Here is a 27,712-nt window from a genome sequence, read left to right on the forward strand (position 1 = left end):
TTTATGCACAGCTCAGTTAGGGGCACATAGATTTAGCATGTTAGACCACTGCTCAGCTACGGACACTCGTTTTGCACCAGTTAAACCACTGCTCATCTACGGGCAGATGCACTCACTCTGTTAAACTGTAGCTCAGCTATGAGCACATCTGGCATTTTTTATTCTTTTGTTACCTCACATGTCTTCAATATAAATGGGCTATTTCATTACATTTTACATAAATTGTGGTTTTATGTGTACATATTTGTCAGGGACTTGTTTCCTGCTTATTTTGAAAAAAAAAATTGGTGTTATGGGAGCTCGAACCATGAATGCCTGCTCTTCAGCCAACATCTCTACAGCTACGCTATTGCGTCCTGGCTTATTTTGCATATTTAGTTCTGATATGCTTTCCCACTGACTGCTAACTGTAGCTGCGCTACGGGCATGCCCTCGCAAACGAGTGCACTCACGGTTAAACATCTTTACAATTTAAAAAAAATATATAACATGTTCATTTATATATTTTATGTTCATAGTCTGTGGGGGCATGTGTTGTGTTGTGTTTATTCACATTTCCGTAGTCTCTGTTGTGGGTGTTTACTTTGGGCACATTTACACTTCTGGGGGCGTGTCCGCTTGCAGGGCTCAGCCTACGGACACGCCCCCTACTGTCTTACATGGACCGTGTTAGACTTAGGTGTGATTCAGCATGCTCTCATGAATATGCAAAGCATGCTGACATCCCTCTGTTTAACTGCAGCCTCCGTGTAAGAGTTATACCTCTTACACGGAGGCTTCGTGAATCCTTGCCTATATTTAAGGCACAAAGATATTTAATTTTTGTTATGAACAAAAGTAGACATGAAATGTCATGTTTACAATTCTTAATAAACAAATAGGACTACTTTAAATGAGAATATAATAGTGTAGAACACAAAAAATTCCAGCATTCATTTATCCACAAAATTAATGCTATTTTCATAAATATGCCCTACAAAATGTTGTATAAATGGGTAACAAATGTAAAAAAAATCTAATTCTCTGTATTTTCATGAAACAAATATGAATAGTTTTAAAATGAAAGCATGTGTCAAGGTTTAGGTAAATACATCATGAAGAATATTTAATTTACACTGGAATTCAGTTGAGGTCTTCATTTTTATTTTTATTTTTTATTGTTGTTTGTTTAACTCTGCAAGGAAACTAAGAATGAAAATCATATATATTGTATTTTAGTTTTTAGAAATGTGATGTCTTCTAGCTGTGTTAAAAATTGATTAGGTACCCAACATAGAATCATAGATTCATAGAAAATACAAGCCATGTGGGCCTTGTGGCCATTTACCCTTGCCAGTATGTACCCTTAACCTTAATTCAGTTTTTCAAAAAGTCATAGTCCAGCTGTCATAATGGTTATGGTCTTCATCTCCCATGCACAAGGTACAAGGCTCATTTCGGACCTCTGGCCTGTATGGAATTTGCATGTTCTCCCTGGGTCTCTCCTCCAACTTACCAAAACATGCTGAGTGTCTCCACCTCAAACTCACCCAAGAATGGAGCTTTGTGCAGCAGCAGCACAGACTCTAGATGGTGCCCTATAAGGGGAAGAGTTGTATAGAGCAATCACTTTTGGCATCAACTGTGGGGTATCTTCAAGACAGGAGAACACTGATCACAGATCGCATGCCATGTCAGGGTTAGCCCTCAGCTGTGTAAACATTTGTTCTAGGTGATTCAGTCATATTGACTAATGTCAACAAATGGGTATTTGTCAGTGATACGTAAGTTGAAAACCCAGCCTACTGTGACCTGCTCCAGGGATCCATGCTAGCACTAAGAGAAATGTAGGTGCACTATTGGCCAGTAAGTGCCTGCCATAAAGCCCAGCCCAGGGCCAATAAGCTACTGGCTGGTATCTAGTTGTCTAGCTTGGGTAACTTGGGATAGCTCTGTTGAGCAAAAGCTGGTTATAAAACCAATCAAATTGCCAAACGCAAACTAAGAATCACTACACTCAGTGTAGGTTTACTGACAGGAAGGAGCTTAGAAGTGGGTGACATTATGATAAGGAGGAGGCTAAACATCCTATTTATCCAGGAGACAAGATGGAAGAAGGACCCTGCAGCAAAGCCACTTGGCTTGGAGGTCCAGAGTCTATTTCTCAGGATAAGGATAAAATAGAAATATTATGAGAATTGTGGTGAGGGAGAGGCTTCAGAAGACAGTGAGGATGTCATCAGAATTAATGACAGACTCATAGTAATCAGACTCCATTGTAAGGACAGGTCACTATTCATAATCTCAACCTATGCCCTGCAGCAGGATTGTGACAGGGAGGAAAAATCATTCATTCAGACAGCAGTTGCAGGACCTTCTAGATCAAGTAGGACAACATGAGTTAGTGTTGATAATGGCTGACTTGAATACATGTATCTGGACAGACTGAACAGGATATCTGGACTATCTTAGTTCACATGGGAGGGGCTACAGGAATAAATTTCTGCCTGGCAAATAGCTTGATGGTGGTCAACACACGGTTCAGTAACAGAGACAGTCACCAGATCACATACAAGAGTGGCCAACATGCAACACAGGTAGACTTCCTCCTACTAAGGAAAGGGCACTGGGGTAGAATCACTGCATAAACCACTGGTTGCCACAATCAGATGCACGTAGTGGTCAGACAAGGCTCTAAAGTCAACAGAGAAGCTGAAAACATGGATGTTGACTAGAAGCAAAGCACACATGTTCAAGGAATTACTCAGATGTGTAGCAACTCAGGAAGAAGAGGAAATAGGTCGAGTTGAAGAAGAATTGCAAAACCTCAAAACAGCATGTGTGACTACTGCAGAACAGGTATGTAGCCTCGCTAGGTATGCAAATAAGGTACATAAGGAAAGCTGGCGATGGAATGAATAAGTCCAGGAAGTCATCAAAAGAAAGAAGGAGTGCAGGAAAAAGTGGGAGAATGAAAAGACAGACCAGGCTAGGAAGGAATACTGGCTGGCTAACAAAGAAGCTAAGAGAGGAGTTGCAATAGCAAGGAACAAAGCATCAGAAGCACTCTACCAACTTCTGGAAAGTGACTTAGAAAATGTCATGAAGAAATTCTTTGGCTTGCAAGGCAAAGACAGAAAGAAAAAGAGGATTTTCAAACACCCTTTTCAGACATCCTGTGTAAGGGATGCCAGTAATGGCCTACTCAACAGCCCACAATAATGAAAAGCAGATGGAAGGAGTATTTTCAGCAGCTTCTGAATGAAGAAAACCCCATAGAAGCTGTACTTCATGAGACACAGCCTAAGTTGATAAAAGAGTAGGAGCCCACCCTAGAAGAAGTAAGAACAGCATTAAGGAAACTAAAGGAAAAATGAAGTCATGGGAAAGCAGCAGGCTCAGATGAGGTCACAGCAGATATGATCAAACGTTTAGTGAGATAAGGGACAAATGGCTCTTGAGGGTACTCATAGCAGTATGGAAAGAGAGGCATATGCTAGATGACTGGAGATTAAGCATACTAGTACCATTGTACAAGAACAAAGGGGGCATTACATAAGTAAAAAAAAAAAATCCTTTCACATTGCATTAAGATTCTGGAGAGGGTGATAAACAAATGCACAGAATAGTATAAAGTAAGATGGGAGATGAGCAGTTCGGATTCAGATCAGGATATGGCACAACTGACCTAATGTTTGCAGTGAGACAGATAGTTGAAAAACTTCTAGAGATGAGGAAAAAGTCCAATTGGGCATGCCTAGACTAGGAGAAAGCATACAACAAACTCCCAGGAAAGCTGATTCGGGCAGTCTTGTGGTGGGTCAAAGTCCCAGTAACGTTGGTAGAATTAGTTCAGGCTATGTACAATGGCTCAGTGATTGAAGTGCAAACATTGTTAGGTCTCAAATAAGGGTTTCCAGTGGGAGTGGTTATGTATCAGGGTTCAGCACTGAGTCCACTGCTACTCAAGCTGGTGATGTGCTACATCAAAACAGGTAGGGAACAGATAAAGTTGCTGTATGCAGACAATGTGACATTGCAGGCAGACTCTGACCAAGAACTTCAGCAAAGTATAGGGGAATGGAATACAAAACTGAAGGCATGTGAGATAAAAGTGAGTACAGATATGATGGTTGCAGTGCCAGCAAATGGGAGAAATCATAAGAAGCTGAAAATTAAGATAGTAGGGAAAGCAGTGAAACAGGTTAACAGCTGCTAGTATCTGGGAAGTATGGTGGAGGAGAAGGGGGGTCTGAATGAAAAGGTCAAACCTAGAATCAGAGGGGCTGCAGACAACTGGCACAGAGTGTCAGGTGTAGTATATGACAAAGGAATGCCAAAGAAGATGAAAAGCAAGGTGTAGAAAACTGGTGTAACCAGTATGGTACAGAAACCTGGGCAGTGAGGGCAGAATAGTTGAGGAAGTTGGAAGTTATAAAGATGAAGTATCTGAGATGGGTGGTACACTATGGGACAGTTGATGACATGGGAAAATTAGAGCATAAGCCAAAGAAGTTGCAATTGCAGAGAAGGTTAAATGAAAACAGATTATGGGGGTTTAGGCACGTTCAGAAAAGCAGAAGACAATTTGGTGAAAAAGATTTGAGACAGATGGAAGGAAATTAAGAAGAAATGAGGCTGTCTAGCAAAGAGATGGATGGATTATATGACAGAAGACGTGTGACAGTCAGGCACGACTGTCGAAGAAAGTAGGAGAAAGTAATTGAATCAAGAGAGATGTCAACAGCTGACACACCACCCCAAACCCATGCAGAAAATGGGGAAAAAAAAAGAAGATGATGATGAGGAGGAGGAAGATGATGATAGACCAGTCATGCTGGGGTCAATTTGTGAAGGGCCATTACTTGTCTAATTCCTTTTTCAAGGAAGACAGTGTATTATATTGCTTGATCTGGAATAAAGGTTTGTTCCAAAGAAGAGCTAGTTGTTCCAAAGAAGAGCTAGTCGTGCGCCAAATATGTCTCGCCACCATGATTTGTGTATTTACTGAACATCCATAACAGCCCAAAAAGCAAGGTTAAGATCTCTCCTAAGAAGTCTGTAGGGCACTGAATACAGGAAAGGAGACTCAAGCCTCTCCTGGTAGCTCAGGTCATTTAGGTCTGTAATCTTTTTTGTCAGAAACCTTTGGGGTATTTCCAACTGCCTAATATGTCTGGAAAGATACATTGCAAAAGAAGAATTGTATTCTATGATAGGCCAGATCAGTGCAGATTACAGGGGGTTAAGGATATCTTTGGATCTAGAGGAATTACCCTTTGCATTCAGCTGCATACAGAATGACTTCCCATCCACTGTTGAAAAATTATGATAAAATGAGACAGAATTATCTATCCATGTTCAAAAGCTCCCAGCTACATTTTGGAATGGGATGTTGTCTATACTACAAGCAGGGTTGAGATGTATCAAATGCGGTAATGTTGTGCTTTCAAGCATTTAGTTTTAGTCCATTTTCTGAACACCAACTACTACGTGTGTCAGAAGAAGATTTGGAAATGACACTCAGTTTACAATCATCTGCAAAGCTGATTATCCAGAGCTCTCCATTTTTGAGATGGAGCTTGCAGTCAAGTGGAGTCCTCGTAGAGTGCTACTTGTATGTTAGATAAATTAAATGTGTAGGGTCCAAGAGCTGAATATGACTTTTTTGCTTATACTGCAAAGGATTTGTACTAGTACATCTCACTTATGACATTGTCACTTGTCAGATTACTTGCATTTTCCATAGTACATTTTTCATAATATTTTTATTGATATTTTGTCAATAAGTCAGAAAATATAAAATATACACAATTCAATATACAATGTCCTTCCTGATCCCCTTCCCCCATAACAAATACTGTTGCTTTCTAGCTATCTGTCTTAGTCTTAATCTTAATACCTTGTTATTCTAATCAACCGTATCTATGCTTGTTCAACTGTCTTCTTCTAATGCTCTTTAATACTTTACTATTTTCCCATCCCCAAAGTATAAATTAGAATAATATTAAATATCTGTACTTCATATATTCTATGTGTGTGTGTGTGTGTGTGTGTGTGTGTGTGTGTGTGTGTGTGTGTGTGTGTGTGTGTGTGTGTGAAGAACACATACAAATATATATATATATATATATATATATATATATATATATATATATATATATATATATATATATATATATATATATATATATATATATATATATACATGGATCCCTATCAGATGATAGAATCTTCATTTGACTGAATCCCATTTGACTGAGACCATAAGACTGAAATTTCAAAATACTGAAAAATCACTTGACTGAAACCCATAATATTGAAATCGTACAATGTTAAATTTCAACATACTAAATTGTAAAGTAAATGATTATCCCTTGGTCTGAATGAATAAGCCTCTGGTAAACAGAAAATGGCAGCCAGAAATACTAACAGCAGGAAACAGAGCAGCAACAGAAAACATTCGGGTTCAGGAACCACTAAAGTAATTCAATGCTCCTTGTAGGGCAAGGCATTGCAACCTGATTGCATAAAGTTTGCTATATAATTCAGAAATTAATTTTAATGCACACATTTCTTGATCACATAACAAAGGATTTTCAGTAAATTACCACATCTCATTTAATCCACATACAACTGCATGAACTTAAAATGCCTGAAACCTTGAGAGGTCATAACTTAAAACAGTGACACTTTTGAGATTGTAAAGCATACAAAGAATAAATTAACACTGCCAAGCTACCTCTGGGGACGCACAAAGTCAGAGAAAAGGGAGAAAGTGAGAAAAGACATAAAACCCATCTTTTCCCTCCTCTCTGACTGCAATGTTCATTAAACCAACCTAGTGATCTTCCAGTTATAACATTCTGCAAGTCAATTAACTAGAGATCTACAAACAGCCAGTTTCCCTACAACAAGGTGGTTATAATTATATACCCAATCATAAACCTATATATTTGAAAGGAAAGCATCCAGCTAACTACATAGATATCTAACAAGTTATTTGTTTGAATGGGCACTGGACATAAACAAAACTTTGTTCTTTCAGAGGTGCTAGAGGACATTTGTTATTGTTAACATTTAGACATTTGGGAAACAGATAAGAAGTCAATAAAATATATGTCTCAACAAATAAAGATTCTGTCATGCTATGGCAATGATTTGGCCTGAACAGAAAAGGTTTATCAGCATAGGGTATGGGACTCCATTCAGGACTATCAAGGGCAAATCATGAGAAAAGTGTCCACACACACACCCCTTGAGGTACTTCCAGCTCTGAGCATAAGTGCAGTGGGCAGGGAAGAAATAATGATGCATGCAACTTTTTTGTGGTAACTTGAAAAAAATAGTATTTGAAGAAATGATAGGACTGAAAAGTCCATTTAGAAAAAGGCAGTTGAGCAAATGATCAAACACCTCAGTATGGTCTGTGAACAGTGCCCAGTTAAACAATATGTTCCATGTTCATGTAATGAACATAAATCAAGTTTAGTGGTTTATGAAATGTACAAATATTTGATCAAAAATATTGGTGCTCATACTAACATTGTCCGTGTCTGGGGAAGCATTTCAAACTGAGTGATAAGAGTATGTTTTAGCATCTCTGAAAGCAAAGGTAGAAAGAAAGAAAGAAAGAAATTAGGTCTGTAATGGAGTTTTCTCTAAATTATCTGGATTAGGAAGTGTAGGCAGAAATGCATATTTCTGCAAGTCTGGAAATTTAGCAGAAAAAAAGTTCTTCTAGTGCAAATTGAAAAGTATACACAGATATTCACTCTAACTCTTTTTGCACTAGTCACCACACATCTAAAAGAGCCCCTGCAGTCCTATCTACCTTCCTCTGAAATAAATATATAAAATGGTGGAAGGCAGGCTAGTGTACCCTATATGGGTACAGAGTACTAATTCCTTGGGTGTATACATTAATTCACACTGACAATGCAAGTCTGCATAGTGTGGTTGGCTTAGTTACCAATCCTACGGTATTTTTTAGCCATGTTAACACTTGTACTTATCCTAGGTGCACTGGTCTAGCTCATCGCACTAAGCGACCATTTGGTTAAGCGTGTCCACGAGGAACTGTTGCACGCAGTCCTAACCTTAGCCACTTTCGTGCACATTGTTACCTTTCACTAATACTGCTTTGTAGAACTAGCGATTGAAACTTTTAAACAGCCTTTTACATCGCTCTATTTTTTTACATTTATTGAACCCTATTTCATTGTGTTTTACACTCCTTTAGCTTTCCTAAGTGCACTGGTCTTGCTCTTTGCAGCAAGCGACCATTTGGTTAAGTGTGGTACAAGCGTTGCACGCTGTACTGCAAAGTTTACTTTCACCAAGACCGCCAAGTAGAACTAGCGATTGTAACTTGCAAACAGCATTCAACAACGCAGTATTTTTACATGTATTTAACTCTCATTAATTGTGTTTTACACAGTGTGTTTGCTCAAACTACACTAGTTAGTCTTATTTGATGCTTAGCGTTCAACTAGCATTACACTATCACCCAGTCCTACATTTAAACCACTTCAGCCTATGAACATTATAATGTTGTAGTAGGTTTATCTGAAAGACTATATGATTTATTAGAAGCTGCCCCTGTTAGCTATATGCATTCCTGGTATTAGTGTGACATAGTAGTGGGCCTAAGAGAGTTGTCAAGTAATTAACATGGGTTTTATACTTTATTTGATTGTTAGAATGCATTTTTGTAGCCTATAACTGTTATAGTCAAGTATTTTTGTTAATTAATTGAGTTGGCTAAAGTATATATTTGCTTACTATCACTCTATTTGAACCGCTGCATTCTAAACTTGTCAGTCTGTTTTTGCACTACTGTTTTTCTGACTAAGACCAGTTTTCACCTGGCTTACTATTAATTGTAAGTTTGTCTTCTCTACATTGTCTTCTTTCTCCCTTGTCTACCCAGCCTTGCAAACAGCCTGTCCTGCATTGAATTAAGAACCTACCCTACCTGACAGCCTGGGCTCTCTGTTTTAAAATTTGCACCTGCTGTCTCTTCCTATTTAAGGAATAGAGGCCAATCTCTCCCTGAACTCAACCCCTCAAGGAAGCAAGAAAGTATGTTATCTGCTATCAGCAAGTAGTACATTGTCTAAATAATTACTGTATATATTATCCTTCCTTGCCAGGACAGCCAGCAGCCTTAGACCTCTTCTCTCTACCTCCTTCCCTTCCCCCCTCTTGGCTTTACTATTTCTCTCCTGTACTACCAGGTCCACTCTTTACCTTACCTTATCCACTGTAGCTATATAGTTTTCTGCCCACTAGAAGGCACCCTTTTCCCCTCTATAGCTTTCCCACTGACTCACATTAGAAATTCCTAGGTAATTGTTTTACATTACTTATTTCTTTGTAGACCCACTTTAACCTTCCATATTCACTATACTTCAGTTACCTAACCTACCTACTCTGACCATTTTTAAACACATCACCTCCTTTAACTACCTCTAACTCAACTCACCTCCAATTGTCAGCATTTCATTGATTGTTTTTTACAGGTTTTGCTCCTTCACTTGGCTCTTCCCGCTCTGTTCACCCTGTGGGCTCACTCCGCTCCCCTACCCTACCCCTTAATTCCACCCACCCCATTGCATCTCGCCTTATACCTCACTAACCACTCCCGCTTCCTCTTACATCCAATCACATCACATCACACATTAAGTTTATCCATCTTATACATTACTCATCCTACTATATTACATATCCTCACCTGCCTACAACTCCACTCCCAACTTCTTCTGCATTATGTCTCCTACACCCATATCAACTTACCTCAGGTCCCTACTTCTACACTCAATTCTGCCTTTCCTTCTCCTCCCATACTTCTTAACTGCCTATGAACATCTTCATTCCTCTAACTTCCACCAACCCATAAAGCAAACATCCCTTTCTGCTCTACCATCAACCTTGAAACACATAAATATAACATCTACTGCCAACTATTTTCTCCCACAGTTTCATAGACTAACCCATATTTCCTATCAGCCCTACCATGTTAAGAAAGCACATAACAAACTTAATCCTACTCTTTTTCACACATATAGACCGCACCTTCACCTCCTACTAGATGGTGACATTCACCCCAACCCCGACCCTGTTAAAAACAACTCTACCTTCCCAACCATACCCTCTCACTCTCATACCCCTACAAGGCATCCTAACTCCCTCTTCTTAGCCCACTTAAACATTCATAGCATTAATATTAAAGTAACTCATCTTCATGCTCTAATGGATGTACATAACTTTGACATTCTATGTTTAAGTGAGACATGGTTAAAACCATCTACCCCTGACTATGAAATCACCCCTCCAGGATATAGTATTTTAAGACATGATCGCCTCCACAAGAAGGGAGGGGGTGTAGCCTTAATATACAAAGCAGGGCTCCTAATTACACCACTTGTTATTTACCCTCTATCTGAAACCAATTCTGAAACTATTTTTGCTAAGCTACAACTAAACACTTGTAAGTCCTTCTATATTTTATGCTCATATCTTCCCCCAGGTAATAATATCAACTCCCTTGAGAATATCCTAAGCTGCCTGTCTACTAACTATCCTCAAGAAACCAGTGTACTAGGTGACTTTAATATCGACTGGAATACCTGCAAATCTGATAACCCTACCAACCATATAAACCTACATGGCTTCTCTCAAACTATTACCTCTCCTACTAGAATTCATAAGCCCACCAAAAAAGAATCCACCCTAGATTGGATCCTTAAAAATACACACTCCCCAAACTATATGGCAGGCATCCTCCCTGATGACATTAGTGATCACTCACTAACCTATTTAATATGACAAAAGACTTACACACCAAACCCTATAACCTTCAGAACTACTCGCTCCAATAAACATTTTAACCCTGAACACTTCCAAAATGAACTGAGAGCTTGTAACTGGTCACCCTTAAAGCACCTCCAACTAGAGGAAGCAGTGTCATACTTCAATACTAAGTTGCTTGAAGTCCTAGACTACCATGCCCCATCTTGTACCCTTAGGAATAGCACCAAAACTTCACCATGGCTTACTAAGGAAACTAAACAAAACATTTTTATAAAAACAAACTTTGGGCCAAATGGCGCTCTTCCAGAAACCCAGCTGATTGCTTAAAATTTAAACAGCTCAGAAATTCTACTAAAACTTCTATACTATTAGACAAAAAACTTTTTCTTTCAATTTCAATAAACCAACCACTAAAATCCTCAGAAATTTCGGTCAGGAATCAATAGACTCCTTCAACCAGGCTGCTCTAAGACACCCACCCCATCCAGAATTACCCAAGACACTCCCAAACATATTGCTGACTCCTTTAATAACTTTTTTACTGAAGCTATCCAGTCTCTTGCTAACTCACTACCTCCAGTATCCTCTACTTCACCCCACCCTCCTCTACCCCTCCACCTACCTTACAACTCCAACCCATCCCTACATCCCTCATCTGTACCCTCCTTCAGAAACTCAAACCCTCTACCCCTTCAGCTGACCTCTTACCTGCTAAGTATCTTTAAATAGCAGCCAAAGTTATTGCTTATCCTATCTCTATCCTAATAAATAGAACCATTAAAGAAGGTACCATCCCATCTGTCTGGAAAGTCTAACACATTATTCCCCTACATACGGGTGGCAAATCCACTGAACTTTCCAACTATTGCCTTATTGCACTTCTCTCAACCATAGCTAAAATCATGGAAAAATGCATCCACTGCCAACTACTAGACCACCTTCTCCTAAATGGCCTACTAGCCAACTCTCAGCATGGCTTTCGACCATTCCATAGCACCACTACTGCCCTCTTGTCTTTTTCTGACCACATTAACAAAAACCGTAACAACTATACACTATCCTCTGCTATCTTTATTGATCTTTCAAAAGCATTTGACATGGTCAACCATCAACTACTCTTGAATATTCTCAAGTCCCTCTCACTAGATACTCAAGCACTACAGTGGTTCAAGTCCTACTTAGATAACAGGCAATAAGCAGTGCTTTGGGAAAACACTCTATCTGTCCCTCTTCCTGTCACCCTTGGCGTACCCCAAGGATCTATTTTAGGCCCTCTTCTATTCTCCATCTTTAAAACGATCTATCCATAAGCATCCCTCAAGCTGTAACTATACAATACACTGATGACTCCACACTAATATCCTCAGCTGCAGGACCTTCTGAACTTCAGTCTCTTACCCAAAAAGTCTTTGAGCTTGTAAAAGATTGGTTCTTACAACGCAGTCTCCTCCTTAATGCAAAAAACACTAAACTTCTAATATTTACTCCTAGACATAAATCTACCTAATTTCACTTCTCTATCAAATCCAAAAATGACACAGTCATTTCTCCTGACACTACTACCAAACTCTTCGGAGTCACTATTGATAACAGTCTTAACTATGATACTCATATCAACTCCACAATACAATCAGTTAACCGTAAACTTGGCTCCCTCTACAAAATCAAACCCTTCCTCACTCCCACAGCCAGAACTACCATTGCCCTTACCCACCTTATCTCTACTCTCCTTTATGTCTCTCCTATATACACCAATCTATCTAAAACTAATCTCAACAAGCTTGCAATCTCCTATAATAGCATAGCCAGATTTGCTACTGGCTCCCTATTTAGAACCCACCACTGCCAAAATCTGAAGCAACTTGGCTGGCTTGAACTGCACAACCGGATTTTATTTCAACAACTAATTATTACTCACAAAACCCTGTATTATCCAGGAAAAATACCAATTCTCACAAATCTTATCAGCCAATATAACAATTTTAGAAATCTATGCTCAGCCCACAAACTACTGCTTTCTGTATATAAACCCTCCAATAAAGCAGGTGACTCCCTCTTCTCTAATGCAGTGGGTAAAAGCTGAAATCTACTGCCCTCTGAACTTACCTCTCTTTCTTCTTTTACATTTTTCAAAAAGAAACTTAAAGTATATCTAACTAGCCACTGGCTATGTTCCTGTACTAGCCCAGACTAATATTCTCTCATCCAATTATCTTTACCATCCATTTCTTCCTTTGCTTTTTCACCTCTACTCAGTTTTCTCATATAGTCCACTTCCTACCTCTATGTCAGACTTATTCTTGCCTAGATAAACATAACTGTCTTCTCCCCATAACTCTTTGTATCTACCTCTTAACCAAATTTCTCCTATCTCTGTTCTCTTAAACTAGTCTCTCCTGCTGCTCCTTACTTATAACTTTGTTCTAGAATCTCTTCATCCTTCTAAATACTTCCTTCCCACAGTGATTGACCGTTGGGGAACACAAAAAAAAAAAAATTGTTCTACTGTCTTGTATCACATATTCTTTTCTACTTTGAAGCACATATTACTATTTTTTATGACTAGTATTACTAACTGAACTTTTATGTCTTTAAACTGAATTATTAATGTGATGTATATTTTATGTGGAGCTTTTCTCCCCGGGCCTCTACTGAAAATGGACATATATCCAGTTAGACTAGCCCGGTCAACAAATGTAAAATAAATAAATAAATAAACAAATGGAAGAGACATGCTAGAGGATATTGCAGTGTTTGATAGATATGTCAAGTACTATCATTGCACAAAGGTAAATCATATGGTTTGCAAGACTGGAGCAAGAAAACACTACTGAACAGGTAGGCTAATCACTGTGCATGAAAGGAAGACAATTCAAAGGAGAGATAACAAAAGGACAGTTTTAACAGTGTGATCTTAGTATATGGATTAGATCTATATGGGGTGGGTTTCCTACAACTATTCCTGAGATGTTAGTTTGAGGTTCATCCGCTCACTGCCACTTATACGAATCAGCCAGTACCTGACCTTCCAGCTAATTGACCCTACTACACACATGCACAGAACCATAACTCTAACAATGAAACTTTTCACCCACTGCATACCCTAATCCAAACGCCTACTCCATACCCCTAATCTTAAAATTCACACTGACTCCTTAAAACCAATTCCAAACCTCATTCTATAAACATAAAACTTCTAGTTGTTTATTGACTCTAATTCTAAACCCTGCATCCTAACCATGATGTTAAAACTGCCAGTCACTTCTTAACCCAAACTCTAAACTACACTACCTAAATATAAACTCCCAATGTAATACTAATCAACACTTCCTTAAATTAAAACTCCAAGTTGCTCCCTGACCCTAATCCCAAATATAACTTCTTAACCGTAACCGTAACACTCCCACTCACCTCTTAACTTTAATTTCATACTCTGTTCCCTAATCATAGCTCTAAACTCAAACCTCAATCCAAAAACCTAAAACCCTCAGCTGCTGACACTATTTTCAAATCCTGCTCCCTAACCCCAATCCCAAACCTGCCTCCATAACCCAAACACTAAATCTCACCATTGCCTCTAACCTGAACCATAACACTCCCACTTGCTCCCACTCATTATCCCCAGCCACTATACTTACTTTTCTTAAACTCACATGCCTGTGTGAGTGGCAGCTGCCTGAAAAATTAAATACCCAGCAGTGAAACTGTGGTCAATGAGCAGCCGGCATTGGACCAAAGGAAGTAAACCAAGAGAGCTGCATCAGTAAACACCAGCATGCAAGTGTGCATCTCTTGGTAAGTGCACTAGTACCAGCAGCCAGTTAACAGCACTGAAATGACTGGTACAATGGCATACTCACAGTGCTAATGGAACTACCAGTCAGTTAACATGCAGTAAGACAGTGGGTACAGTGCCATCCCTACAGTGCTAATGGAACCACCAGTCAGATAACATCTAGTAAGACTGCTAGTACAATGTCACATCCACAGTGCTAACAGAACCACCACCAGTCAGTTAACATGCAGTAAGACAGGGTCTATATTAGATCACCGAGCGCTTAAAAAATCGAACAGTGATTAATTGACCCTATGTAAGCGAAAGCTTACAATTTCGAACTGTCAGAACAGCAATTTTTTTCCTAGGAAAAAAAATCGCTGTTCCCACAAAAAAAAAAAAAAAATACTTTAAACATTACATCAAGTGGGGGACTTCACCCCCCCACCCCCCCCTGCTTAAATATACCAACTCCGAGACCACACTACAGTGCCAAAAACGGCAAAGTAATGAAGCGGCCAAATGAATTCTTTCTCAGTGAAAGAATTCACTTAAAAGCTGCTTCGATATTTTGCCGTTTCAGGCTTTTGAGTTCGACCAAGATGCATTCGAAAGAATGCATCTTCAGTCTTCTAATAGGGAACCGTAAGACAGTAGGTACAGTGCCATCCCTACAGTACTAATGGAACCACCAGTCAGATAACATGTAGTAAGATGGCTGGTACAATGTCACATCCACAGTGTTGACGGAACCACCACCAGTCAGTTAACATGCAGTAAGACAGTAGGTACAGTGTCATGCCTACAGTGCTAATGGAACCACCAGTCAGATAACATGTAGTAAGACACCTGGTACAATGCCACACCTACAGTGCTAATGGAACCACCAGTGAGATAACACACAGTAAGACATCTGGTACAATGTCACACCCACAGTGCTAATGGAACTACCAGTCAGACAACATGCAGTAAGACTTCTGGTACACTGTTATATCCACAGTGCTAATGGAACCACCAATCAGTTAACATGCAGTATTAATGAAATGAATAGTGCTTGTGTTTAAACACACTTGGTCTTATTTATTTTGTCACTCTTTATTATAACCATTAATCCTTTTGTATATTGAAACTAAAGGTTATATGAGGTTTGACACTTTTGTATTTGGTATACATATTAAACATTGTCAGACAATGATACATAAGTCAATATCCTTACGTTCTTCTAACAAACTCCTTGCTAGCATAGCAAAGTCTAATAATACAGCTGGTGACTCTCTGTTTACAAATACAGCAGGAAAAAACTGGAACCTGTTACCCAATGAACTAACACTAATTACATCCTTGCCACTCTTTAAACAAAAACTCAAAAAACACCTCCAAATGCACTGGCTATGCCCTTGTAGTAATCCTGACTAACAACCATCTCCACCCCTGTTTCTTCCTCTTCTAACCAAAGTTCCAAACATTTAAATACTCAATCTTGTATTATGACTGACACTATTTAAACTCTAATCAACTTATTGCTTATATCCTTGAACCTGTTGTGATCTATTGTACATAACTCTTACAGTATTATAACTGTTTTAGCTTTCTTAAGCAATATTATGTTCACTGTTACTTTTCTTAATGTGTTCTGATCTCTGAAATGTATAAACTTCCTGTTCCATTTAGTTATTATAACTGTTTTAGCTTTCTTAAGCAATATTATGTTCACTGTTACTTTTCTTAATTGTGTTCTGATCTTTGAAATGTAAAAACTTCCTGTTTTATTTTGGTTTATTAATCCTGTATTTACCATGTAACAATATTTTTTATACTTTTTATATTTTTGTATATCTGTGTGGAGCTTTTCTCCCCGGGCCTCTACTGAAAATGGATATATATCCAGCTAGACTAGCCCGGTCAACAAATGTAAAATAAACAAATAAAATAAATATTCGGCCTACAGTTTCACTTAGAATTTGTAGTTTATTGCTGTACAAGAGGAATATAATTAAAGACGTCACTGCAAGATAACTGTACTCATGCATGGGCACTTGTATGTATATATATATATATATATATATATATATATATATATATATATATATATATATATACGGTTTACCTTTAAAATGTTGCAACACATGTGTGCGACTGTTCATGTACCTGACTGAAAAGAAATAAATGTTGAAAGGACTCCAGTCGCAACTAAACAGCTTCAAGAATTTATGAAAATATTTCCTCCGGGTGCTCCGGTTTCCTCCCACATCCCAAAGACATGCTGCAGGTGGATTGGACACTCCAAATTGGCCCTAGGTGTGAGTGTGTGTGTGTGTGTGTGTGTGCCTTTGTAGTGGAAGGTTGGGTGCCGGGCTGGCAACTCGACACCATAAAACTCCACTGCCAATCATGAGTGGATAGGTGATCCACTGTGGCGACCCCTAACCGGGAAAACCCGAAAGAAAAAGAAGAAGAAGAAAAAGCCAGTAAAATAACATATTATTAATAAATTCTTGAAGCTGTTTAGTTGTGACTGGAGTCCTTTCAACATTTATTTCTTTTCAGTCAAGTTATTTCACTTTGGATATATTTTTTTGCTCATGTACCTGACTCATAATGTTGAAAACTGCACCATCAAATCCACAGAACAGTGAATCTGTTTCCCAAAGAATGTCGACACTCTGGGAATGTCAACTTTGTTCAAAACACCATCCTTCTGGATGTCTCCTATGACCGTTATGCAGGGTAGCAAGCCCCCCTTCACCCCACACCCCCTGCTAATTAAATATACTAACTCCAATATTGCAATACAGTGAGGGAAGGGGTACATATCTCGATCCCCACTGTAGTGAGATCTCCACTGAGACTGCCGAATTTGCATGAGCGAATGCACACTGGCATTCGCTCTTTTGTGAGTTTGACAATTTATAGTTTACTAATATGAACTTTTAAAAACAGCCTTTTGCACATCTGACCGTCACAGATGTGCACCTTGACATTTTAAATGTAAACCTACACACACACACACACACACACACACACACATATATATATATATATATATATATATATGTAGATATAGATCAAGGTATAATATCTATGGGCTGGATTCACTAGAACCTACACTGTGTTCTAAGAGCATGTGTGCATCATGGTATGATGCCCACATGGAAATGCACCGTTTTGTATTCATAGAAGGTTACTAGGCTAATGGCCCTAGGTCTTAACAAGCCTAGCCATGCAATAGTCTTGTTCCCTAGTTGACCATGGTTAGATGGTCATTGTTAGCAGAACAAATCAATGATTAGCACCAATTGCCCTGTCCATAACACACTTTTTTGCATTTAGTTTTAGACTGTGACTCTGGCACCAGTCATTAGTCTGTGTTAGCCACTTTTGTAATATGTTAACATCATTGGGATCTCAATGATTGCACCTAGTTTGCAATCCTCTGTGAACTTGGTAATCCACAAGCCATCTATGTTTGCCTGGATGTCTGAGACGTAGTTTCCAAATATTTGAGGGCCCAACACATATCCTTGTGGTACACCACTGGTAGCTGGTCTTCTAGTGGAGGTAGAATCCCCAACTTTGACAGTATGATTTCTGTCAGTTAGGTGGTTTGCTACCCATCTAGCGTGGTATGAGTTAATCCCCAGCTGGGAGAGATTTTCAATGATACCTGAGTAAGCAAACATGTGGAAGGCCTTGTCTAAGTCAAGATAGGCAGTATGTAGTGTTTTGCCCTTATCCAGGGCTTTGATGACATTCTCAAAGAAGTCCACCAGATTTAATAAGCAAGACCTGCCCTTAACAAAGCCAAACTGAGTTGGATCAAGAGTTTGCAGGTCACCTATGTCCTTGTTGATAAAGCTCATGATGTCTCTTTCCACGACCTTGCAGATAAGGCTGGTTAGGTTTATGGGTTTATAGTTCACAGGGTCAGTTGACAGCCCTCTTTGTGTAAGTGGATTACTGTTGCTGTTCTCCACTCTGCTGGAACAAAGCCAGTGTTCAGGCTGTGGTTGAAGATAGTGCCAAGCAGTTCTGCTAGGTCTTGTTTTAGATTGCTTAGTAAGCAGCCTGAGATGCTATCTGGTCCCATGGAGGCTGTGTTTTTGGCTTTGGAAAGGGTGGATATGACCTATTCTTTGGAAATGGTAGGTAGTGGGCTAGTGATAGGAATGTTTTGGGAGATGTCTGGTGGGGAAAGGGTGGGGAAATTTGCTTCAACTCTGTCCTCCAGCAGGTTGGCAATTTCTTCAAGTTCAATGTGAGTAGTACTGTCCACAATCAGTTCAGCACATAGCTGGGCATACTCTTTAAGATTTCAGACATAGCTAAAGAAAGCCTTATGATTGCCTTTAGTTAGAGATGATAATTTGGCCTCATAATTGGCTTTAGAGGACTTTACAAGATATCTGATTTGCTTGTTCAAGCTGTGGAGGGTATTCTTCCTCTGGTAAGTAAGTCCCCCTTTTACTTGGATAACAGTTTCTTTGTTTTGTTATATAACCTGTTTGTACTTGCTGTCCACCAGGGTGACCTGTTTCTTTGGGAGGATGTGGTTTTGATCTTGACAGGTACAGACAAGTCTATACAGTTATTTAAATGTCTATACAGGGCATTTATGTACTTCTCTGCATAGGAGTCATTGTTGGCTGTGTTAGCAGGGAGTTTGAAACTTTTTATACCCTCCCTTAACAGGCTAAAGTTTGCTTTGGAGAAAATTTTCAGTTTGCTTAATCCTGCGGGGGTGTCCAGTCTGATCCTTACTTTAAATGAGACACATTTATGGTCTGACCTCACCAGGGAGGGCAACACACAGGGGGTAATGCAGTGACCCCCGATGTTGGTGAGTACCAGATCCAGGACATTTAGCCCCTTGTAGGGGTGCAGACTAGCTGTTCCAGAACATTTGAATTAACAAAGTCCAAGAACCTCAGGGCAATCACATTTCTGCTCATGTATTTTGTCCAATCTATGGAAGGATAATTGAAATCTCCCATGATCAAACTGTTTGGCTGTATAGAGAGTGATTCTAGCAAGTCCAGGTAGTCGATGTGTTTCTCTTGGTTCATGGTGGGGGACCTGTAGCTAGCAATGATGTTGTAGGTTGTTTTACCTATGTTTATTTGTACCTGGAGTAACTCTAGAGAATCATAGTGTTTAACAAGTCTCGAGATGTATTTGGATTTAATGAAGATGGATACACCTCCATCTTCAGTTCTTTCACACTCGTTTTGGGGTCTGAACATATGGAAGGCATTGCATACTTGTATGTCCAGGGTGCTCTCTGCAGCTTTCAACCAAGTCTCAGTGACTACACAGTTGTCAGCATATTCCAAGTTGGGGAGTGCTTCCAGAGAGTGCAGTTTTCTGTTGAGGCTTCTAGCATTAAGCAGTATAAGTTTATCTGGAGTGGATTTCTTTACATTGGGAATTTTTATTTGTTTTGACATTGCCTAAAAAGGCACTATGGGGAAGGCAAGTATCTTTTCCAGTATCCAAATCCTAGAGGAGACAGTTGAAGACCATCTCTGGCAAAGCAGTGTGGTTTGCCTGCCATGTCTTCCCAGGCTGGCAGATACTGGATCATCTTGGACTTGACACCAGAAGCTAAGCCAATTGTTAAAGTCAATCATTTTTTGTCTGTATTCTTGCATCATTCTGGGTGAAGGTAAAATGATACCTAGTGCTATGGACATACCTGCCTGGGACACATAATCTGAGAGCTCAGTCATGCATCTCTTCATATAGTCCAGAGAGGTGTGTCTTAAGTCATTCACTCCAACATGTACTATGATGGAGTCAGAATGGTAATTGTTGTTGAGTGACTTGAGTGCCCGCGTGATTTGGTGGATTCTGGCACCTGACAGGCAGCTAGCAGTGACTTTCTGCTTGTCCGGTCTGGTGAGGGTGACATCTGTGTGTTTTACTATGGAATTTCCAATGACCAGAACATTAGGTTTTGAGGTGTTTTGCCTTAGGGACTTATTTGTTGAGACACTTGTATGTGTGTTGCTATTTAAAGTGGGGGTCTGTCCGTGTTCCACTATGTGTGATCTGTTTGCACTTGGGAGGTCTCTGGTCCTTTCATAGGCTCTTAGTGAGTACCTCCACATAGGTGAGTCTATGTGACTTGACCCTGTCTTGTGTGAGAGGAGAGGTATGTGTGCTGACAACCTGTTTGATGTCTTGTTTATTTTTACATGAGAGAATTGATTCCAGCTTCATGGTACAGTTACTTTTACATACTGTATTTGTTTGCTTTAGGAGCAAGTGGTTATCAGTATACATAAGGCAATTACTACATTGTCCTAGGATGCCCATGCCAATCAGGCTACCTGGTGAAATGTTAGAAAACTGTTTATCCATGGTAGCAGGTTAAACTATAAGTACTAGTTGGGGAGTGCAAGTTGGATCATCTTTTGTTCTAGGACTAACGTGACTAACTAAACAAGGGAGTTTATTCTGTTGAGGATTGGGGTGAAGGAGTGTGGTGACACTGCTCAGTGCTCAGCTGAGTTGCTTGCAGTGGCAAGCAGTACAATAGGGAAGCTTGGCAGGGTTCAACTGACAAATGTCTAGGGAAAAAAATAATTTCTAGCAGTTTTCTACAATACAGGCCACCCCTAAACCCTGTTGTGCAGTGTGCATCTAAACACAAATGCAAGGCTTATATACAGTTGAAATTAAATTATTTTAAACTAGTCTGCAAAAGGAAATCACACAGTGGTCCATGCTCCAGCAATCCCCAACTTAGACAGGGCTATTTCCACACTCTTCTGCCACAAGGGTACAGATGAGTCCTACTTAATATAAAATGGCTGGATTTGAGCTCAAGTGTATAAAAAGAAGGCTACATTCAGTAGGTCTCAATCTAGTCTATGCTATCTAACCAACATTGCAGTGCAAAACATTTGCAGATAACAAAGCAGGCACAGGCAGAAAAAAACGTCAAAAGGCACCAATTAATGCTGTAAAACAGTTAAATGCAGTAGATCAGCACACTTCTGCCACAAGGGTAGATAAAAACACATTCTTAATGTAGAATAGTTGGTTTGGAGCCCAAGTGTAACAAGACCACACAAACTATCTACAACAGTCCTACAACTAAGAGGTACAATGTAATACAGTGCAATTAACTAATTAAAGTAGCAGCAGGCAGTACACTTCTTTTTTGTTTTGTTTTTTTTTTTTTTTTCTTCTTTTTGTTTTTTGAAACTGCTGAAGTACAGTCACAGTGTATAATAGAAGTGCAAAAAATACTTAGAGCCATTTTGTGTACTTCCCAACTCTGGCAGACCAGGCAAACACCTACCACTACCAGACGAACACTCCAAGTCCTCTCAATGCAAAATCACAGTAAACGAGTGTCCAGAGTGAAATTCTACCACAAACAAACTTAGAAGATATAAAATGCTACCACAAACAAATTTAAAGATGTGGATACAGCAGTGTACTTTAAACAGCTCATAAAAGTGTGATTATTCAATAAAATACTTTGCATTGTATAAATAAGCCAAGAGCCACTCAATTGTACAGGATTTATAAAGGTACTAAAAGCAAGATTAGGTGATTAATATGCCCTCCAGCCAATAAAACTACATGCATAAATCTCAAGTGTTTCCCCACCCTAAACAGACCAGGGTACCTCCCAGTGCACTAGCTGGAAAATCCTCTGACCTCCTGACATAAAAGCATGTGCTTGTTACAGTATAAAAATACACTATTTTATCCAACAGCTATGTAGATAATGAATTCAGATCAAGTAAACCAGTAGAACAGACAATGAGAGGTAAAATGCACTTTTTAAATACAAGGCAAATAAATAATTCAATGCATCAACAGCAGTATAGAAAGGGAGGAGCTTATTAATCTCAGCACCCTGACATCCTGCTCACCAGGCTGAACAAGGAGAGGGTCACGGTAAGCAGCCTGTTGGGCGCTAGGATCTGCCACATAACACAAGCACTCAGGTCACTCCAAGGCAAGTACAAATATGACTCAGTCATTGTCCATGCTGGTGTGAATGACCTGAGACGTACCTCCCTGGACTACATGAAAAGAGACATAGAGGAGCTCTCTGAGCATGTAGCCCAGGCCAGTATGACCCTGACCTTGAGTAGCATCTTACCCTCACCAAGAATGATGCCACAATATGAAGACAAGATGATAAATTTCAATAATTGGCTTAAGTACTGGTGTCATTCAAAGGGGATCCAATGCCTGTCAGCTTGGGATGATATGCTCGACAAGCCACGATGCTTCGCTAGGGACAGCTTGCACCTGTCACCCCTGGGCTTTCAGATATTGGCAAAGGCTCTTGCTACCCCCATAGTGCCTTTTTTAGGCAAGGCTCAAAAGACAAACCCACCTCCATAGGTATCACAAGGGATAAGAAACTAAGAGTAATGCTACTCAACACCAGAAGTCTAAACCTCAAGATGCACGCACTCAAAACTCTCCTTAGCATGGAGAACATCGATACCTGTGCAGTAACAGAAACCTGGTTCAGGGCTCCCAAGAGCACCCCTGCACTACCAGGTTATACCTCATACCATGCTTTTCGGCCCCAAAACTTGGACCGAACCACAAAAGGAGGGGGAGTATCGATATTCATCAAAGATACCCACACCTCCAGGTTGGTGGCAAAGCACAAAGCATCAGAGACTTTCCATGTGCAACTAACAGTGGGTAAAACTGCCTTCCAGTTCATAGCCTGCTACAGACCACCCTCCCAAACCCAGGAACCCCACTCGGCCTTCCTGAGAACACTGGAAAATATGAAGGTCTCTCCAAACACCATTATATTGGGCAACTTCAACTACCCAAACATAGACTGGGAGCATTACTCTAGCTCCAACACCCTAGCCCAAAGGTTCCTAGAATTTATAAACTCAAATGCTATGGAACAACTTGTTACCACTCCCACAAGAGGGGAAAACATACTGGACCTGATCATCACCAACATGGGGACTCTATGCTCCAGACCAGAAGTGTATCCCTCACTGGTAAGATCAGACCATAAACTAATCTCACTGGATATTCACATCCCGACCCCACCCCCTGCCCAGAAAACCACAGTGAGCAACTTCTCTAAAGCAAATTTCACACTCCTCAAAACCGAGGTGGAATCCTTCAAAGCCCCCGGGCCTGTGGAAAATATGGCCCAGACCACAGAATCCTTTATAAACGCATTCTATGAACACCTTCAGGAATGCATGGATCATGCGATCCCAAATAAAACCAAGACCCAATCCTCCAAAGGCAGACATCCTGTCTGGTGGACCCCAGCCATAAACAAACTATACAATAGAAGGAGGAAGCTACTAAATGATAGAGCAAAACCCCAAAAAGGGAAGGCATCACTGATCAGTATTAGCAAAAAACTATGGGCACTCATAAAATTGTCTAAGGCCAGCTTAGAAAGAAAAATTGCACAGGACACTAAGGATAATCACAAGGCTTTCTTTAGTTATGTTAGGAACCTGGGTGGTAATTCCCAGATATGCTCAGAATTAGTCCAAAATGACAAAAAATATACCGAACCCACAGACATTGCCAACATCCTAGCTGACAGGTTCAGGGCAAACTTCTCCCCCCCCTCCCCACCAAAAGGGCAAATATCTATCCCAGCAGAGTGCTGCCCCCCTGACATCTCAGATGCTTAGGTAAGAGCCGCCCTCTCCAAAGCAAAAAACACAGCATCAATGGGACCAGACGGTGTCCCGGGCTGCATCCTACATGAACTCCAAGAAGAGCTAAACCCAAACATAAAACTACTGTTCAATCTCAGCCTTACTACAGGATATGTGCCCAAAGAGTGGCGTACAGCAACAGTGGTCCCTATCCATAAAGGTGGTGCCTCAATGGATCCTGGAAACTATCGCCCCATAAGCCTGACTAGCTTGGTCTGCAAAGCTATGGAAAGGATCGTCATGGACCTCATAAATAAAGATATTGGGGGCCTACAGTCACTGGATCCTACCCAGTTTGGCTTTGTTAAGGGCAGATCCTGCCTCTTAAACCTGGTTGATTTCTTTGAAACAGTCACCAAGGCCATTGACGAGGGGAAGGTGGTCCACACAGCCTACCTGGACCTCGCAAAAGCCTTCGATACAATACCCCACTCTGGAATTATAGATAAGCTCACCAGCTTAAATATAAACCCCTATGTCACTAGATGGATTGCAAACTGGCTCAAGGACAGAACCTACATGGCTGGAATTGCTGGAAACATGTCAGAGTCCAAACCAGTTACAAGTGGTGTCCCACAAGGCTCAGTCCTGGGACCTCTCTTGTTCTGTATATATTTCTCGCAGGTACAGGCCAACATGGAAGGACTGTGGCTGACCTAGTTCGCAGATGACTGCAAACTGGGCGCCATAATCGACTCTCCAGCCGACACAAGCATCCTCCAAAAGGGCCTCATAGAAACAGACAACTGGTGCCAGAGCCATGGCCTCAAGCTAAATGCCAAAAAGTGTATAGTCATCCCCTTTGGCAAAAACAAAGTGCCCACAAATTACCACATAGGTGGTAATCCATTAAGTACAGAAGAAGTAATTAGGGACCTGGGGACCCAAGTTGATAGCAATCTCTCATTTGACAACCACGTGGCCAAAGTGGTTAGAAAACATTTTATATAGCCCACCTAATCATGAAGGGATTCACATCTAGATCAGGGAAGGTCATCGTGCCTCTTTACTCATCCCTCATCAGGCCCATAATTGAGTACAATGCCCCTTTTCGGATGTACCTTACCAGACACCTGCAGCAACTGGAAAGACCCCAAAAGTACCTCACCAAGAGGATTAAAGGGCTCAACAGATGCCATATGCTGCCCGGTTAAAGAAACTCCAGCTCTACTCAGTGGCATACCACCTGTTCAGAGGCGATCTGTGCCTGACGTATAAAGCCATGTCCAACCCGGAATTAATGGACATGCTGCACCTCAGAAAATCCAAATCCCATCAAGCTACGCGCTCGAGAGACTTGAACCTCAGCACTGAAATAAATAGGACATGCTGGAGGGACAGATTCATAACCCAGAGGCACCCTTCACTCTGGAATAAAATCCCAGTCCAGGTTAGGCAGAGTCCCTCATTGACTCTCTTCAAGAGGAATCTTGATGAGTGGATGGGAGATCGTAGGTTTACCCCGGGTATCACTTCTGTGTCACTGTTAGACAGAGGCACAGTATACTAACCTCGAAAAAGGGCATAGCAAAATAAATTTAAAATGGGTAGCGAAAGCCAAACACATTTTGGCTAGGCTTATAAATGCCCTAGGGCAGATAGCTTAGTGTGAACCTATGAACCTATTACAGTAGGTGTGGGAAGCTTAAAAATAACCAGGTTTACACAGCAGATCAACAAAGGGAGGGTGAGTGGGAAACACGAGCAGGGAATTCCCAGCAGTGTTTTAGTTTCTGCAAGCTTCGAATCTTTTCAGCAAAAGACAAAGGGCCAGAAATTCACTGTGTATTTAAGTCTCACTCAAGACACAATTGATCAATGAAAAAACGTGTGAAATGTGCAGTCTAGATAATTAAGGTTTCTATTTCTCACATAGAACAAAAACACCGGGCCAAGCAGATTTCTTAAAACAGAAAACAAAATGGAGAAGGTAAAGCAGAAAGCAGCTCTATCACAGGCAAAAAATATAGGTTTTCTCTCCTCACCCAGCAGGGAATCCCCAGCACTGCTTTAGTTTATGCAAGCTTGAAATCTTTTTAGTAAAAGTAAATGGCTATATCTGGCGTGTAGAGCTCTGCAAACCCAGTAAACATTGTGGCATGCTAATTACAGCATAAGCAGCTGAATAATATACTGATCAACCTATCCAAGGTGGAGGAGCTATACAACAAGCTATAAAGTGTTTATGTAGACTTAGTGCAGGTTTTACCTGCAAATTCCAAAATCTATTGGAATATTGCCACAAAAACTACTCTACACGGAAACAATGTTAGGGCTCCTGTTGCTCTTATTCATATGTTATATGCAACAAGCACAAGTCTCTACTGCTGCTGATGCTGCTGCTAATAGGCCTTGGCCAAGAAGGAGAAGGGCATTTAGACCCCATTTAACTTTTCATGGTCTGCATGAGGTGGAAATTGTAGAGTGCTACTGGGTAGATAGAGACACACTACAGGAACTCTGCAATCTCTGTCATCCTCAACTAAGAGCAGGAGCAAAAGAAAGAAAACCAATACCTGTTAAAACTAAGGTATGTGTATCACTTTAAATATTAGCTACAGGAACCTTCCAGAGATCAACAGTGGATATGCTGGGGGTGTCATACCCATCAGCATACAGGATCCTATATCAATTCCTGAATGCCATTCTACGACATGCCGGTGACTACACACATTTTCACTGTACATCTGATGACAGAGTCACAACTTGCAGGAGTTCTACCCTGTAGCACACTTCCCTAAAGTGTTGGATGCCATAGACTGCATGCACATTGAAATCAAAGCATCACCCAGGGAACAGGGAAGGGTGTACATAAACAGAAAGGGCTTCCACTCCATTAACTGCCAGGTCATATGTAAAGCTAAGGGAATCATCCTGAATGTGTGTGCTGACAATCCAGGCAGTTACCACGGTTCATATATCTGGCATAACTCTTAACTCTATCAGATGTTTTCTAGGGGGGATATTCCACAGGGTCATTTACTGGAGGATGCAGGTTATGTACTTGAACAGTGGCTGATGACACCCATCAGAAATGGACACACACCAACTGTAGAATGCTATAATGAGGCACATGCTCAAACAAGAAATATCATAGACTGTGTGTTTGGGTTGCTGAAGTAACAGTTCCAGTGCCTAGATACTTCTGGGAAGCCCTGTAGTACAATTCCCCCTACTTGTGCTGACAGCTTCTCCATTTGTGCTATCCTTCACAAAATTATCCTGAGAAAACAGCTTCAGCAGGAACATCAAGGGGAAGGGGTACACAGGTTGACAGCAACCTTTCCTTCGACCACCACATTGCCACTGTGGTCAGAAAGTCCTTCTATGTGGCACATCTCATATCCAAGGGTTTTACATCCAGGAAGAAAGAGGTCATCATTTCTCTCTAGTCTTCCCTCATTAGACCAGTCATAGAATATAATGCCCCATTGGGCATGTACCTCATTAGACACCT

This window comes from Protopterus annectens, chromosome 12.part0, assembly GCF_019279795.1.
Source record: "Protopterus annectens isolate FY-2018-M chromosome 12.part0, PAN1.0, whole genome shotgun sequence".
In the NCBI taxonomy this organism is placed as follows: domain Eukaryota; kingdom Metazoa; phylum Chordata; order Ceratodontiformes; family Protopteridae; genus Protopterus; species Protopterus annectens.